This window comes from Trachemys scripta, chromosome 1 (genome assembly GCF_013100865.1).
Source record: "Trachemys scripta elegans isolate TJP31775 chromosome 1, CAS_Tse_1.0, whole genome shotgun sequence".
Lineage (NCBI taxonomy): Eukaryota > Metazoa > Chordata > Testudines > Emydidae > Trachemys > Trachemys scripta.
The window spans coordinates 326,098,387-326,115,245 of NC_048298.1; the positions used below are offsets into that span (position 1 = coordinate 326,098,387).

Consider the following 16,859-nt stretch of genomic DNA (forward strand, 5'->3'; position numbering starts at 1 on the left):
ACCCCAAAACTCTGAGCCATACTAACAAATATTGAGCCTAGATTGTGACAATCAGGGTCCAGACATCCCAGAAGCAAAACAGGGGGTCTGAACCCTGAAGAACAAGCAACTGAATCAACTGATTGTGTGCCTCTTGTGACAGGGTCCGTGAATTTTGAGGGTATATAAGGGGAGCAAAAAGATATTTGACCTGTACATCACTTGGGAGATTAAACATGTCAGGGGTTCAACCCGGACCAATGAAGAGTTGCAACTCTAGGTGCCTTCAATGCTATGTTGCTGTGACTCATAATTCTGACACCAACTGCCTGCATACAAGCTTGTAGGTCACAGCCTGGCTTCCACTGCCCGGTTACTTTTTGCAGAGTGACCCCAATATCCTCCCAGTCCCAAATTTCCTCAAAACTGGCTGCCTGGTGACAATCTTCTGGGATTACCAGCAGTGTGACTTACTGTGTTACCGTTCAGCCTCAGCAGGAGAGAGTTTTGCTACTGCTAAGCTGACACACCAACTTGTCTGCCCTGCTGGCAAACTCTTCAGGACTCTGCCAGTCCAGCCCTTGTCTTGCAGGTAACAACAGTGAACCCCGACTCCCGAGTTCCCCAGAGATGTCTCCCTGCAGTGTTCAGCCCTTTCCTGGAACATACAGAGTGTTGCTCCTTTAAAGGGGCAATACACTGCAGCTCATTAATTTAACTGGGGTTTGACCAACACTCTTATTTCAATCAAAGCACTGAACTGGTTTATAGTAAAAGTAAAACAAGTTTATTTAACATGACTAAAACTTAATTTTAGCAAGTTACAATCTTTGCCTAAGCAGGTTTGCCCCTCTAAACTTAGTTCCCAGAGACTTCAACCGCCTTGGTTGAAGGAACCAATATTCTGTGATTTCAAGAGTTCTGGCCCTTTTAATCCTCCAAGTGATGGATAACTCCAGTGTCTTTTTGCTCCCCTTATATTACCGCAGAGTTAATTGACCTTGTCATGAGGGCAGGAAGGCTTCTTGCTGTTCTTCCCTTCCTGTCAACTTCCCACCTCCCTGCCAATCTGCACCCCTGACCCCCCTTCTGCGCCCCAACCCCCTGCTTCAGCCCTGATCCCCCTCCTGCTCTCTGAACCCCTCGATCCCAGCCTTGAGCACCCTCCTGCATTCCAAACCCCTCATCCCGGGCCCTATCCCAGAGCCCGCACCCCCTCCTGCCCCCCAACCCATAAGCCAGCCCGGTGAAAATGAGCAAATGAGTGAGGGTGGAGAGAGTGAGCGACAGAGAGGGAGGATGGAGTGAACTGGGGTGGGACCTCAGAGAAGGGGTGGGGCAGAGGAAGGGCTTCGGATGAGGGATGGGGCCTCGGATGAAGGGCGGAGTAGGGGGCGGGGAAAGGGTGTTCGATTTTGTGCGAGTAGAAAGTTGGCAATTCTATGTAGAACTTGCATGCAAAGCTGCAGAACATAACTCTAGATTAGCAGTTCTCAGCCTTTTCAATACCGCACCATGTTACAAGAGAAAAAGGTTTTGGGACCCTCCCTCCCATATAGCTATAAAGAAAGGGATTGTAGATACAACCCGCAGGTTGAGAACATCTGTTTCGAGATGTACCCCTTTCCCTCCTGTCTGGCATCTCACATTTCTATAGTACAAAACACATGCCACATGACTTAGCAATATATAACAAGTACTGCTATCTCCCTGCATTTGAATTGGATGTATTCGTTGATTCGCTAAGAGTGCATTGAGTTCTATCCAAAGTAGACTTTAAGTGATCAGTTGGTGACTTCAGTAGCATATCTGCATCCAGCTCTTATTTTATATTCTGTGGGTAATGTAATGGGATCATCATTTTTAACATGATTATTGCCACCCAGTCCTTCAAAGCTTAAACTGGTTTAATTTAAAGTCCTTCAGGCTTCATCCCCAGACCATTTTTTAAATATGGTTGAAACTGTCCTATAATTTTAATGAGTCAGAGGTATAATGTGGGTTGACAACAGTTTTTAAACCCTGAAAGTACACTTCATCTCTGGATCACATTGGACAGTATGTTGAATTCGAAGGAGCTGCATACTGACAGAATAGTGCATGGTGTGTCTCTTCTAATTCACTACGGTACTTCAGATGAAAATGGTTCTTATTTGAAAGACTGTAATTGGACAACAGAAAAAAGGCAAGTTTGATATACAATGCCATTTGTGCTAGGGGTTTTAAGAAAGCAATTAGTGCACCAAAGTCTGAGGTTGAGCAAATGCTAATTTAAGAACCTGCTATTATCCCCTTTTTTCTGTCGTGGTAATAACCTTTATAATTATGAAATAATAAGGAACTGATTGAAGTGGGTTTTGTGCATCTACATGCCGAAACACTGCCATGAAAGCGTGCATTAGGCATGCAGACTGTAATCAGTTGTATTGTATTTTTTCTTCCATCGTTATTTATTTCTCCATTTTAACTAAATTGCTGCTCTCAGAAGTGTTTCCACTATGTTCAGTAGTGTGTACAAGGGATATCAAAACTACATAGAAATTAGAAATACCCAGGTTCAAATCTTTCCAATTAGCATTAGCCTGGAGTTCATAATATAACAAAAGATATTACATAACAAAGAAAATCCTTTTTTTCTTCCAATAAATGACATTTGAAACTAGTTTAAGAAGATTTATTATCAAGATTACATTAATAATAATCATCTTGTAATTATTCATTATCGTGTAAATATAAATAGTATTGGCTCACAGGATGGGTTGACATTTAACCTCTTGTTTACATTTTATTTGTATTCTGTTTGTGTTTACTTACAATACTAGTATTTTAAACCTCTACCCATCTACTCATATTGTTCCCATCATCACAGTATCTGAGCACCTCATGAATATTAGTGGATTTATCTTCCCTCTGAGGGAGGTAAGGAAGTATTCTCCCCATTTTACAGATGGGGAACTTCAGCACAGAGAGAATAAATGACTTATCCATGATCACAAAGGCCATCCTTCCTCCCTTATCTCCTCTCTGATCACTGATAAATATTACCAAGAGAAAATAACATAAGGGACTTCAGAGTGCCCAGGCTCTTGGAGATCTTCATGTGGAAAATGCTACAGAAATGCAAAGTAACATTATTAATAACTTGCACGCATGCAAAATCAGAGGTTGTTGAGATTGGATATCAGATATAGCCTTTCTTGCCGTCTTTCTTTTTCTTTCTTCTGTAAACTGCAAACACAAGAGAGTTGATAGATCACATATGGTACCTGAGCAAGTCTGACAACATTGGTCCATATAACACAGGGCAGTGTTTGAGATGAGAAATCCACACATGCAAAACTTGTGGGGTGTTAAGAATAGGTACAAATTAGCAATGCATTTTGGCCACCATTGGAAGAGACATTAAATAAAAATAAAGGAGAGTGAGCGGATGGAAATATTTGTATCTGAAGTCCTACTTCACTATCTTAGATATGTGATTTGTAGGTTTTTAAGGCCAGAAGATATCATTATGATTTATTCTGAGTTGAATCCACCACATGCTTAAGTAACTTGTTCCAATAGTTAATTACCTTCACTGTTAAAAATTTGTGTTTTTATTTCCAGTCTGAATTTGTCTAGCTTCAGCCTTTGTCTACTAAATTAAAGAGTCCTCTATCATCAGATATCTTCTTCCCATGTAGGTACATATAAACTCAGATAAACTCACCTCTTACCCTTCTCTTTGTTAAGCTAAATAGCTTTAGCTTCTTAAGTCTGTCACTATAAGATAGGTTTTCCAGACCTTCCATCGTTCTTGTAGCTCTTTTGAATCCTTTCAACATTTTTTATCAATATGTGCTAGATGCATTTTTGAACTTCACCAATTGTTCAGGAATGCTAAAAGGAATATAAATATGTCTCTAGGCCACTTTGGTTTTATTCTAACTGGAGTCCCAATTCAAGCACTACTTAGTGGATGGTAAGTTTTGAGTTACTATGGTCGTCTAGTTTGGTGAGATTCTTAAAGAAAAGGTTGATGGGTAACTAGAATATTTTAAGGGCAATCAGTAAATATTGGCTAATGTGAGATTAAATTGACCATGAATATTCTGCATACAAACACCTAAATTATTTATATTTTTTCTTTAGTTTTGTTCTTCATTTCTTTACACTGACGTCTGAGTGTTTTCAGATTTGTGGCACCATTCTAGTTTTGTTTTTATTTATCATGGTTTGGTGCTGGAGAATGAATGGGAGTAATGAAAAAATGACAGAGTAAATGGGCTGGTGGGGACAGTGGTGGGGAGGGAGGACAGAAGTGGATTGTGCGTTCACTTATTTTATTACACATTTCCTAGCGGAAATTATGATGAACTGAGAGTACAGCTTGTTAGGCAAAGATTAACCTGCCAATCATAAATTATATTCTGATTTTAGCTCTGCATGAGATGCACAAAGGGAATTTCAAATTAGTTCATACCATTTGTAAACCTTCATATCTAGTGCCTTGGGCTTGGTTGGCATTTGTTTTAAGCAGGAGACAAGAGACGTCTTTTATAACAAAGTACTAGCAGGCATGTTAACTAGCTTACACAACAATATCTGATCCCAGATTTAATTATCTGTATTTAGGTTAGGGTTTTTTTTTTATATATAGTTTTGAAATACAGGAGGGAAATTTTCAAGACTGTTATTTATTTTACCTAAAAATGTCTGGCTATCAGATCTTATTAGGTGTGGTTTGCTGGAGCTATCATAAAACTATCATTTTGATTTCAACTCTCTCTCTCCCTAATGTGATGTTACTTTACGTACTTCCCAAATAACAATACATGTTTTGTGCATATAGACATTATGTTAAAAGTGCAGTGTGAAAGCAGAAGGCATAATGGGCCTCAACTTGCTTCCAAGACAATGATGGAAACAAGATCAGATCCAGGCCTATGAAACCTTTTTTTTTTCTATTGCTTGATGGCACTTTTAGAACGTTAGTAGAAACACCTGTAGAAGAGAGAGGCCAATATAAACATAAAATTAAGCAAAGCAACTTGGATGGAAATAGAGTTACAGGTAGAGCTGATTGGAAAAAGGTTTTTGCTCCCACTAAATGTCTTTAAACTTTGTGGCAAAAACTGGTAATTTTTCAGTTTTCAGCAATCGAAAATTGAAAAATTCTGACCAAAAAGTTTTGGCCAAAATATTTTAATTTGGATAATTTTTTAAATATTTGTTTTTGGCCAATTTCATTTCAATTTTTGGAAAAACGTAAACATTTTAGAAATTTTGGAAAACCGGGAAAAACTGATATTTCTGGTGGAAATTTGTTTTTTGATAAAAAGATCATTTTCTCCATTTTGAATGAAAAATTTTGACCTGCCGCAGGTTAGTTTTGATTTTAATCTACAATTCAAGTGTCCTTTTTCAGCCACTTCTCACAAAATTAAATCCATGGAGGTATAAGCATCAGGATTGAAACAGCTATGGCTTGATTCTGTTCTAATTTACAGTGGAGTAAATGCAGACTAACTCAGCTGAAGTCAATGGAGTTACAAAGGTCTACAGCCAACATAAGTGGGATTAGAAGCAGATGTGTAGCACAGATTCAAATTCTGGAAGGATTGATTCAGACCTTCATATTCCAAGGGAGATACATAGACTGTGATGCACTTTACTGAATGTAAAAAGAACAGGAGTACTTGTGGCACCTTAGAGACTAACAAATTTATTAGAGCATAAGCTTTCGTGGACTACAGCCCACTTCTTCGGATGCATATAGAATGGAACATATATTGAGGAGATATATATACACACATACAGAGAGCATGAACAGGTGGGAGTTGTCTTACCAACTCTGAGAGGCCAATTAAGTAAGAGAAAAAAAAAAAACTTTTGAAGTGATAATCAAGCTAGCCCAGTACAGACAGGTTGATAAGAAGTGTGAGAATACTTACAAGGGGAGATAGATTCAATGTTTGTAATGGCTCAGCCATTCCCAGTCCTTATTCAATCCTTTGTTGATTGTGTCTAGTTTGCATATCAATTCTAGCTCAGCAGTCTCTTGTTGGAGTCTGTTTTTGAAGTTTTTCTGTTGTAATATAGCCACCCGCAGGTCTGTCACTGAATGACCAGACAGGTTAAAGTGTTCTCCCACTGGTTTTTGAGTATTATGATTCCTGATGTCAGATTTGTGTCCATTAATTCTTTTGCGTAGAGACTGTCCGGTTTGGCCAATGTACATGGCAGAGGGGCATTGCTGGCACTGATATATATAGATGTGCAGGTGAACGAGCCCCTGATGGTATGGCTGATGTGATTAGGTCCTATGATGATGTCACTTGAATAGATATGTGGACAGAGTTGGCATTGGGGTTTGTTACAAGGATAGGTTCCTGGGTTAGTGGTTTTGTTCAGTGATGTGTGGTTGCTGGTGAGTATTTGCTTTAGGTTGGGGGGTTGTCTGTAAGCGAGGACAGGTCTGTCTCCCAAGATCTGTGAGAGTAAAGGATCATCTTTCAGGATAGGTTGTAGATCTCTGATGACGCGCTGGAGAGGTTTTAGTTGGGGGCTGAAGGTGACAGCTAGTGGTGTTCTGTTATTTTCTTTGTTTACTGAATGTGAGACTTTTGAAGAATCTGTAGGTCTTTTAGATGAGTCTGTAAAGGCCAAAACTATGTTTTATCTCTATGGACATTAAGACTGAGTGGCACTTTCCGTAAGAGTAGGTGTTTTCACAGTGTTCTCGGCCACTGTTCTGTGGCTTCCTTTGTACCAGTTGTTTGAATGACTGACACCCTTGAGGTGTCTGCAATCCACTGATGATGTGTGTACTGCATTAAGCTTGTGAGGATCCTTTATGGTGAAAGGCAATATAAATGTACATTGTTTTAGTATATGTTGAGAAAGATCAGCCATTTTTCAGAGACCCTTTCACTAGTTATACTTGGAATTTCTTTTTTTTTGTTTGTTAAGTATGATGCTTAGTATCATGTAAGTTGCTAGGTGCCCTCATTTTCCACTGACAATTAGATACTATCGTGATTGGGCCATAAAATTATCTACTTATATAGACATTGAGCTGTCCCGCACCTTGCAGTACCAATCGCCAAATATTTTTGTTGTAGTTTAACTTTCTCTCTGTTTAATACATAATTAGTACAAAAAAGAGAGTCTGGATAAAATGCCAATTGAATTGAATTTAACAAGAGTGCTGAGTTTAACCATTCATATGACACCTTTCATCACAAAGGATGCCCAAGTGAATTGCCAAAGAACTATTTCTAAATGTTGAAATGCAGCCAGTTTACATGGTAGAAGGACAGAAAGTTAACTGCCACACAGCACATTGTACTGTGTGCAGGGCAAAACCCCATTCTCCCACCAAGTATCATGATATCATTTTAATGTCCAGGTAGAGCAGACAGGTCCTGGTTGTTAAGCATTTATCCAAAAGATTACTAAGCATTTATTTACCTTAGAAAGATGTAGAAGGATTTGAACCTGGGTTCCAGAGAGTGCAGGTGTTTCAAATATGATGTATAGACTATTAGCCACCATCTCTGGTGCTAAAGACCAACAGTTATACAAACTAGTTGACCTGTTCATTTACTAAATAATTTGTATGGATGTTTTAAAGTTCTGAAAATGCTGACAGTCTCTTACTTAGTCATGTATCGGGGGTAGCCGTGTTAGTCTGTATCTACAAAAACAACAAGGAGTCTGGTGGCACCTTAAAGACTAACAGATTTATTTGGGCATAAGCGAGGTTTTTACCCACGAAAGCTTATGCCCAAATAAATCTCTTAGTCTTTAAGGTGCCACCAGACTCCTTGTTGTTTTTACTTAGTCATGATAGTTCTAATGGACTATAATGAAGAAAGTTGATATTAAATATAGCCAGATATTAAAACCCTATATTGCTTTACCCAGTTGCTCTGCAGCAGTGTGACCAGTGGAAATAATGTGAGCCAGGGGATGCTAGCTCAGCTAAATGGTAATGTTTTTATTTATTTTTTTCTAATGACCTCTCCATTGTGTAGGTCATAAGTTATTAAATATGCATTAGTTTGCCACTGTGGTTTATCATCTTTGTAGCAGAGCAAAAAGACGTTTGCTAGTATATTACAACCATAGCTGGGTATAATCATAGAAAAAAGCTCCTGAACCACCGGTTTCAATCAGTAGCATGTAAAGGTCTTCAAGAGTGGATGAAAAATGCCCACTTTTGACCAAACCACTCCCTATTCTGTAGATTCCAAATGTGGAATAAAAATATCTATGAGCAACTACACTTCTATGATGATATTAATGTTTGCATGGCTCCTTGAAGATGTAATGCATTAAATATTGCTAAGTATTATTATTATTATTGTTATGCAGGATTTAGCATAAACCGCATCTCTTTTGCCCAAGACTCCCTCCCCTTTGGGCAGATATGCCAACACACACGTCGAATACATGTTGACCTAGAGATTCTGGCATGTAGCAGTATTCCCTCTGAGAGAGCAAATTGTTTCCTTCCCTTGTCTGGGGCCTGGAGCCCGTCTGCCACAAATCAAAGCAGAATCTCATTCAAAAGAAAAGAAAACCTTCCTTTATTGAGAGGCTTTCACATTTATTTTTAGGGCTCAAAAACAAGAACAAACTCTCCACATGTCAGAACCTAGAGGCCAGCTCTAGTTTGGTGGGTTGGTTAATCTCAAATAAGCACATATGAACTATTTACAGCAGCCTGACACACCAGCTATGTACCCCATACTCATGTGAGTTTGTGAATGGGTCCCTAGCAGCCTTCCTATTCCAGAAACTTCTCTGTCTCTTTTTTCCCTGCCAACTTCAGAGAATGTTTGTATTTTCCTTAATTACAAGCCAACAAGGTCCAACTGTTTTCAGTTACTCTCAAATGTTTTTAAAGCTAGAAGGGACATCTGTGATCATATATTCTGACCTCTTGCACAGCACAAGCTATGGGATTCCTCTCAGACCAGAATCTGCTGCTTTGAGCCTAGTAACTTGACTTACGTTTAGGTAGGACCCAACTGTCCTCTTTCAGCTTCTCTAAATTGAGAACTTCCCTGGATTTAAGCTTCTCTTGGGCTGCAGATGGCCTGTCACTCCTCTTTGGGTTCCTGAAGTCTCCTGTGTCATTTTCTGGCTCTGTGGTTGCTTCCCTTCATATTGAAATTGTGAAGGAGAATGTTAAAGTCTAGAGGATCTGAAATCACCACAGTGCCCTCTGCAGCCATTTGTTTCAGGCCTTTCCCCTCTCTCCCTCCCCCTCCCCCCTGTCATCACAAATTCATGCCAAACTCTACCTTTAGATCAGCACCACCTGACTGAAATTTGTAGTATTTCAAGGGTAAGATGCTAAGAGTAACCTCCTGTCACTGAACTTACACTCTGACAGCACTATGCCATCTACTAGAAAGTGCGGCATTTCGGATCCACCTATCCTCAATGTTTGTAATGACAGGTTTCCAAAAGATGGCATGATCTGGCCCAGGATAAGCAGAGAAGCAAAACAAAGAAAAAGTTTATTAGGCATGTACCACTATTTGAAACAGTAATAGCTGGTGCAATTTAAATTCAGTTTAATATGTTTCATTTGATTTCAATTTATGTCTTGATCCTCATCAGATGTGTAGCCAGTTGGCAGCTGTCTGGCTACCTGGGACTTTTACATGTCTTTCAACTAAATCATGTATCAAAATCTCCAGATAGATCTGCATTGCAGATGGGATGGCAGATCTGCCAAAAGGATTTGGTGAAAGTGAAGAATTTATTCCCCAACAATCTGTGTCCTGATTTCCATCTGAAAGAAGTTAGAGTTATAGGGCCTAATTTTCAGAGGTGCAGACAGGAGTGAAAGTAACTTAAAGGACTTCCGTGTATGCCGGAATCCTGAGCAGGGGGCCTCAACCAGAAGGGGCGTGGCCTCAACCGGACAGAGCGGGGCCCTTAGCGTGCCGGGCCCTTCCGGCAGCGGGGCTCTGGCGGCAATTTCAAGGGCCCGGGGTGGTAGCGGCGGCCAGAGCCCCGGGCCATTTAAATCACTGCCCAAGCCCTGCTGCCAGAGCCAGCAGAGATTTAAAGGGCCTGGAGCGGTAGAGGTGGACGGAGCTACGGGCCCTTTAAATTGCCGCCTGGGGAAGCTGGTTCGGTACGCCGTACCGGCTCTTGCCAGTACGCCGTACTGGGGCGTACCAGCTTACTTTCACCTCTGGGTGCAGAGCACCTACAATTATCAGGGACTTCATCTGGATTCCCAGTCTTTCTGAAAATCAAGCCCATAGCCACTAAGAAGCTATGTGCGGTTGTTAGGTGCACAAACAGTGAACTGATTACCTGCTTGAGAAGCATGTGTGCGCGTGTGTGTGTGAACTTCTATAAAGTTCATTTGTGGAAAATGTACAATAATATGAAAAACAGGACAAAATGGGATATAATGGGTCTGAGTGGGATTTCTCACCAGATTTGCACTAGTGTAACTGCACGGACTTCAGCGATTTAAAGTGGTATACGTGAGAACAGAAAATGACTGATGTGCTTAATCTGAAAGGGGGGAATTGAGATTCAATATTAATAACAACTCTGTAAATATGAGAAAAGTTGACAACTACTGTACTGGTACCAAGGGGAGTTGTGAAACTACCTTATCTAGACATTTTGGGGCTCAGATGCTTCAGTAATGGGAGCCCTAGACACATCATGAAGAAAGACAGGCAGACATGTTGAAGGTCACACTTGATACCCATTTATCAGATCTATATAGAATGGAGATGTGAAAATGAGCCTTTGTCTACAAAAAGTTTACTGACATTTTCCTAAGAATTCAACAAGGTTTTTAATGCCATTTTCATTCATTTACCCTTTGGAATGGAATTGCTGCCATTTAAAGGTAATATGCAAACTCTTTCTTTTCTGTCTGCATCGATGAAAACCAGCTGAAGATGTGACATTGAAAGTCATGTAAGTGATGTCTAGTGGGGGGAATAGGAGAAGAGTAAATTATTTTCTTAATTCACAAGCAGAAAGGGAGTTTCTTTGTGCACTGTTTGCCACTGGAGGGGCCTGGATTCTCAGGGGACTCAACACCAACTTTATCCAATAGATACTGAAGATAGTTCTGAACATGGTCTGTATTTTACAGGAGATCAGACTACATGATCTAATTGTGCCTACTGGCATTAAAAGCTATGAATCAACTATGCTTGCTGCTAGCCAGTCAATGGAAAGATACTGATATTGTTTTTGATGGTAGTCACTAGTTATCTGAACCCTTCAAGGTTGGTTTCACAAAAGTACTCATAAATTTAATGCCAAAATGCACTTCACAAGAGCTGGAAGAAAACTGTGTCCAGAAAATCTTTTTTTTTTTTTTTTTGGAAGATCAAATTCATTCAACTTGCCTGAGAAAATTCTTAACAGCTGCCACTCCTCCATAACTATTTCTTCCCTCCAACAAGCTTCTTACTTCAGATGTCTTAATGCAGATATTTCTGGTTTGGTTGGAGGAGTGGCTGTCAACATGGAAAGGATGTTTGCCAGTTTTCATCCTGATGATCAGCTTAGCCCGTGTTCACAATTTTCAGAAGAAAATTATCTTGAATGCTTATGGATCAATGTCCTGGCAGATAAAGCACAAGAAGGGGAATTAGCTGGTGTCTGCTACCGACTATCAAACCACATGAGGGAATAGGATGGCTGGCTCCTTATGCATGTACCTATAATGTGTAAGGAAAAAAGCTGTGTGATCATGGGGGATTTCAGTTTAAGTGACGTATGCTGGAGGTCTCATGGTGACAGTATTTCAACATCCTTGGAATTCTAGATATTATAGATGACAATGACCTAACTCAAAAAGTGTTGCATTCAATAAGGAGAAATTCTGAATAAGATCTCAAATGACAGATAAAGAGGAACTGATCACAGAACAAAAATGAATGGTAACTTAGGTACAGGTGATAGTAATGAATATAAATCAGAAGTTAGGAATTGTAGAAAATTGCCAAGAAAAGCTAAGGTCCATTAGGAGAAATCTATAGCTAGCAGAGTTAAGAACACTACGAAGGAGTTCTTTAGTATATTGGAGGGGGAATAATTCTAACAAAGGTATTGGTCCATTACTAGATAGAAATGGTAGAATTATAATGCAGAAAAGACAGAAGTCTTCAATAAATATTCCCGTTCAGTATTTTGGGGGAAAATGGTGTATTCATACCAGGTGGTGATATTATTTCCATTCCACTAGGATCTCAGGGGGATGTTAAACTGCAGCTACTAAAGTTAGACATTTTAAAATCAGCAGGTCTGGATAACTTGCATCCAAGAGTTTTAAAAGAGGTAGCTGAGGAACTTGCTGGACTGTTAATGTTGATTTTCAATAAGTCTTGGAACACCAGGGAAGTTCCATAAGACTGGAAGAAAGCTAATGTTGTTGTGCCAATATTTTATAAGGGGAAACAGGATGATCGGATAACTTTAGGCATGTCAGTCTGACATAGATCCTGGGCAAGATAATAGAGTGGCTGATATGGGATTTGATTAAGAAAGAATTAAAGGAGGGTAATATAATTAATGCCAATCAACATGGGTTTATGGAAAATAGATCCTGTCACATTAACTTGTAATCTCATCAAAAAGAGGTCTCTGGTTTGGCTGAATAAGGTAACGGTGTTGATGTAATGTACTTAGACTTCTGTAAGATGTTTGACTTATCATTGCATGACATTTTGATGAAAAAACTAGAAAGATGTCAAATTAACATGGCACACATTAAATGGATTAAAAGCTGGATAACAGAGAGGTCTCAAAATGTAATTGTAAACAGGGAATCATCATAGAATGGGTGTGTTTTTACTGAGGTCCCGTAAGGAATGGTTCTTGGCCCTACACGATTTAACATTTTTATTGATGACCTGGAAGAAAACATAAAATCATCCCTGATAAAGTTTGCAGATGACACAAAAATTGGGTGAGTGGAAAATAACAAAGAGAACAGGTCACTGATACAGAGCCATGTGTCAGCTGCACGCAAGCAAACCATATGTGTTTTAATATGGTTAAATGTAAATGTACACATCTAGGTACAAAAAATGTAGGCCATATTTAAAGGATGGGGAACCCTATCCTGGGAAACAGTGGCTCTGAAAAAGATTTGGGAGGTATGGGGGAGGAATAATCAGCTGAACATGAGCTCCCAGTGCTGTGGCCAAAAGGAATAATACAGCCTTGGATGCATAAACAGGGGAATCTTGAGTGGTACCTGAGAGGTTATTTTAACCTCTGCATGTGGCACTGGAATAATGTGTCCACTTCTGGTGTCTGCAATTCAAGTAGGATGTTGATACATTGGAGAGGGTTCAGAGCAGCACCACAAGAATGATTAAAGGATTAGAAAACCTGCCTTATCGTGATAGACTTGAGGAGCTCAATCTGTTTATCTTAATTGAGAAAAGGTTAAGGAGTGACTTGATTACAGTCTATAAATATCTACGTGGGCAACAAATATTTTATAATGGGCTATTCAGGATAGCAAAGAAAGTATAACATGATAGAATGGCTGGAAGTTCAAGCTAGAAATTTTCAGACTGGAAATAAGGCATACATGTTTGACAATAAGAATAGTTATCCATTGGAACAACTTACCAACAGGTCATAGTGGATTCTCCATCATTGACAATTTTTAAATCAAGATGTACTCTAGGAATTATTTGAGGAAGTTCTATAGCCTCTGTTACACAGGCAGTCTGGTGCGATGATCACAATGTTCCCTGTTGGCTTTGGAATCGAAAACATGTCCTACTCATTTTGGCACTCACTGCTGTTAGCATTGCGGTTGTCTCAGCAAGCTTGGGTTTCAGCCCCCCAGAGGGAAACAAGAGCAAGACTAAAGGTCATGATAACTGAAATGAAAGAAATACTTTAAAACAGTACCCAAGTGCAATGTATTGTGGGCAACGGTATGCAAATCAAAATGTAAATAAGGTTGACAGGCCTTCCAGCCTTAAAAGTTGCCAAAGGGCTTCTTTCATTCTGTAGTCCTTTCTGCCTTTCATAAGTGTGGTACAGCTGTTCCCTCCGCCGGCAATGACACTGACCTCTCGGGGGAAGGGCAGACACGAAAGTCACAGGGATTCTTAGCAGCTGTCACTTCTGTAATGGCTTCTTTTAGTTGTATTTCTTAATGATACTTTTGGGGGGGAAAAATTGTTGACGTATGTCTTTATTGTGGTAGAGAAAAATTAGAATGCTAATGGAGCCACAATGATTTTCATCACAAGTAACCAGCTACCACTCTGTTAACCCATAGGAGACTGGCCACTTCACGGGGAGATATAAACGGAGGGTGATTTATATACAAGCATCTAGCGATGCCACTGTAGACTGCTGTGATGGGGGAAAGGGATAATCTGTGGCCCTGCCTGGACTAAATCCTTCCTACCCCTCTGGCTTGGAACCTCCTTTTCCCCCTAGCAATTCCTCCCACCGAGACTCCCCTTGCAGCCATGGTGTCCCTTCCCTCAGCCCAGGCAACAGCAGCAGATGGCAATGTGCGCTGGTGAATGGCAGCTTTCTGGCATGGAGTCAGAGGCTCTGGCATGGAGCAGTAAGACAGCTGCTGACACAGGTAGCTGGGAAACAGTGTGGCTGGCTGCCTCTTGGGGCTTTTTCAAAGGGTGACAGTAGGGACTAGAAGAAGGCTAAGAGGGGTGAGACAAAGTCATCGTTAAGAGGAAAAGTAGTAGGGCTGTGCTGGGATAGAGCACAGGCCACAGGACAGTTATACTTGTTCTCAGCCCCTTAGTGAGGATCCATGGGGCTGTGGGGCAGTTTAACATTGATTAATATAGCTTTGAAAAGATCTTTCCTTTTTTTTTTCCTGTTGGTCTAATCCATTTTATTTCAATTTATGACCGAATAAAACTCCCGGATATCCACAACCATGCAGTGGGATAAGTTTTAAAACACACCCAGGCAGAAATATAACCTGCATTCTCTAGTTCAGTAATAGAGCAGCAGTTGGAGCCGTTTAACTTCAAAGGGTGCTAGTCTCCCTTTAGTAGTGCTCTTTGTAATACCGTTGTGCCTGCTGTAACAACAGAGCCATGTGTAATGCCTCTAGTACGCTGACTTTTGTCTCACCCTTTCCATGCAAAATCTTCATTGTCAGGTGTGGAGTTTTTAGAGCCTGCAGGAGCTAGACGTCTGAAAACAGAAATAGTTTGCTTCACTGATAATATCTGGTAATGTGCAAAATCTCATTAAAATCCGTTCAGACATTCCTATTCCATACCGAGTTAATAACACATGAAAGTTGCATTGGGCCTATAATTAGAATCACTTTTTAAAAATATAAATTGTGCCATGATATTCAATTGGAAGCTAGCTTATAAAAGATTTAAGGCTGAGATGCAGTTAGATTATAACCACCTGTAATGTATCCTCTAAGCTTTGAACAGTCTGCTCTTCCCAGGTTTCTGTTGTTCTTTAAATTAATAAAATAGTATAGTTTGATCTTAATTTCCTGTCCTTTAATAAATTAATATTTAATGTTACATAAAAAATTCAACCAAGTCCACTTGATCTATCAGGCTTTCTCTTTATCCAAAAGAGATGTTGTTTTAATAACCTTTATTCACTTTAATTCTACTGTGTTTTTACTTATGCCTTCATGTAGTCAACTGTATTAGAAGTAAATGGCCTTGTGAAAAGGAAAGTATAAAGTAATGATGGTGGAAAATTATGTCTTGAATCATCACAGTCAATCACTGATTGATGAAATACCTGAGCTGATAATGAAGAGACAATGAAACCAAATCAGCCCAGTATCTGGCAGAAGTTGGAAAATCAGAGAAACCTGCCTAGTGCTCTACAAAGGGTGGGGCAAGGTTGAGGAGAGTTTTTGGACAGGTGAGGTAAATGGGTGAGACTCAGAAGGAGATGGAGGATTACCTACTCCCTGCACCTGAGGTGGTGTGCAGGACACATCAAAATGAGCCCAGACAGCTGCAGCTGAGGAGATGAACAGCAGGTTAAAGCCAAGAAGTGGGATCTGTGGCTCAGAGTTCATTGGGAGCCATGGAAATAGCGGCCTAAGGTGTATTGACCTGGCATCTGTGAGCCACTGGTGAGGTGTTGTGGAACACGGTCTTGATTGCAGGATATGTAGAAGGGATGCTGCAAGGGGCTAGGTCAGATTTGGAGAAGGAAGGCTATTGAAGCACTAGTGAGCTACGGGGCAGGCGTCAAGGAGAGCTAACAAGGTCTCCAGCACTAGAGCCGGCTTATGAGGAAGGAGTTCTGCTTCACTTTTGCAGCATATCCACACTAAAGGGCTACTTTGTTCAGAAAACATTACCAAAGGCAGCAACAGGAGCTGCACCCTGAAATGAGAAAGATACAAGCACTTAAAGGGGAGGAATGTGATTGTAACCCTTTGATGAAGGATGCTATGCTGTAAAAATACAGAATATTATTTAGAAGTAGAATGAACTAGATGGAGCTTGTAGCTTTCTGTTGTTCCTGAGAGTTACTAGGTTTACTTCTTCTACAGGCAAGAGCACTGAACAGTTACAAGACACTCTGGTTTAAGCTGTGAAGCTTAACTCACGCTTTTGCATGACGATTTTGTATCTGACAGGTGACTTTTGTTACTGCTTCCTAATGTTAGAGGATCAGAAATTTTCCATCTGTTGCAAGGCCAGGTTCATTAGTAGAGTGATAGACACGAGAGGCATGGGAGTCAGCCGTCTTCCCTCGTCCTGATCTGCAACTCTATATTATCTCTGATGCTGGCCTTCAGTTCACCTACATTCTCCTTATGCCTTTCAGTTCCTGGAAGATTATCATTACTTTGTCACCTTGCCTGTAGCCCAGAAGGGAAGATGTGCTCCTTCCTA

At 40.2% G+C, this 16,859-nt stretch overlaps 1 protein-coding gene and 1 long non-coding RNA gene across 17 annotated transcripts in view; one reads left to right on the top strand and one right to left on the bottom strand.

Annotated features, from left to right (window-relative positions):
* The window catches only part of DLG2 (discs large MAGUK scaffold protein 2), a 1,462,668-nt gene that overhangs the window by 1,309,535 nt on the left and 136,274 nt on the right, over positions 1-16,859 (top strand). The gene's annotated exons all lie outside the window — the stretch shown is intronic.
* Positions 1-16,859, bottom strand: part of LOC117871256 — a 91,648-nt gene that overhangs the window by 9,283 nt on the left and 65,506 nt on the right. The gene's annotated exons all lie outside the window — the stretch shown is intronic.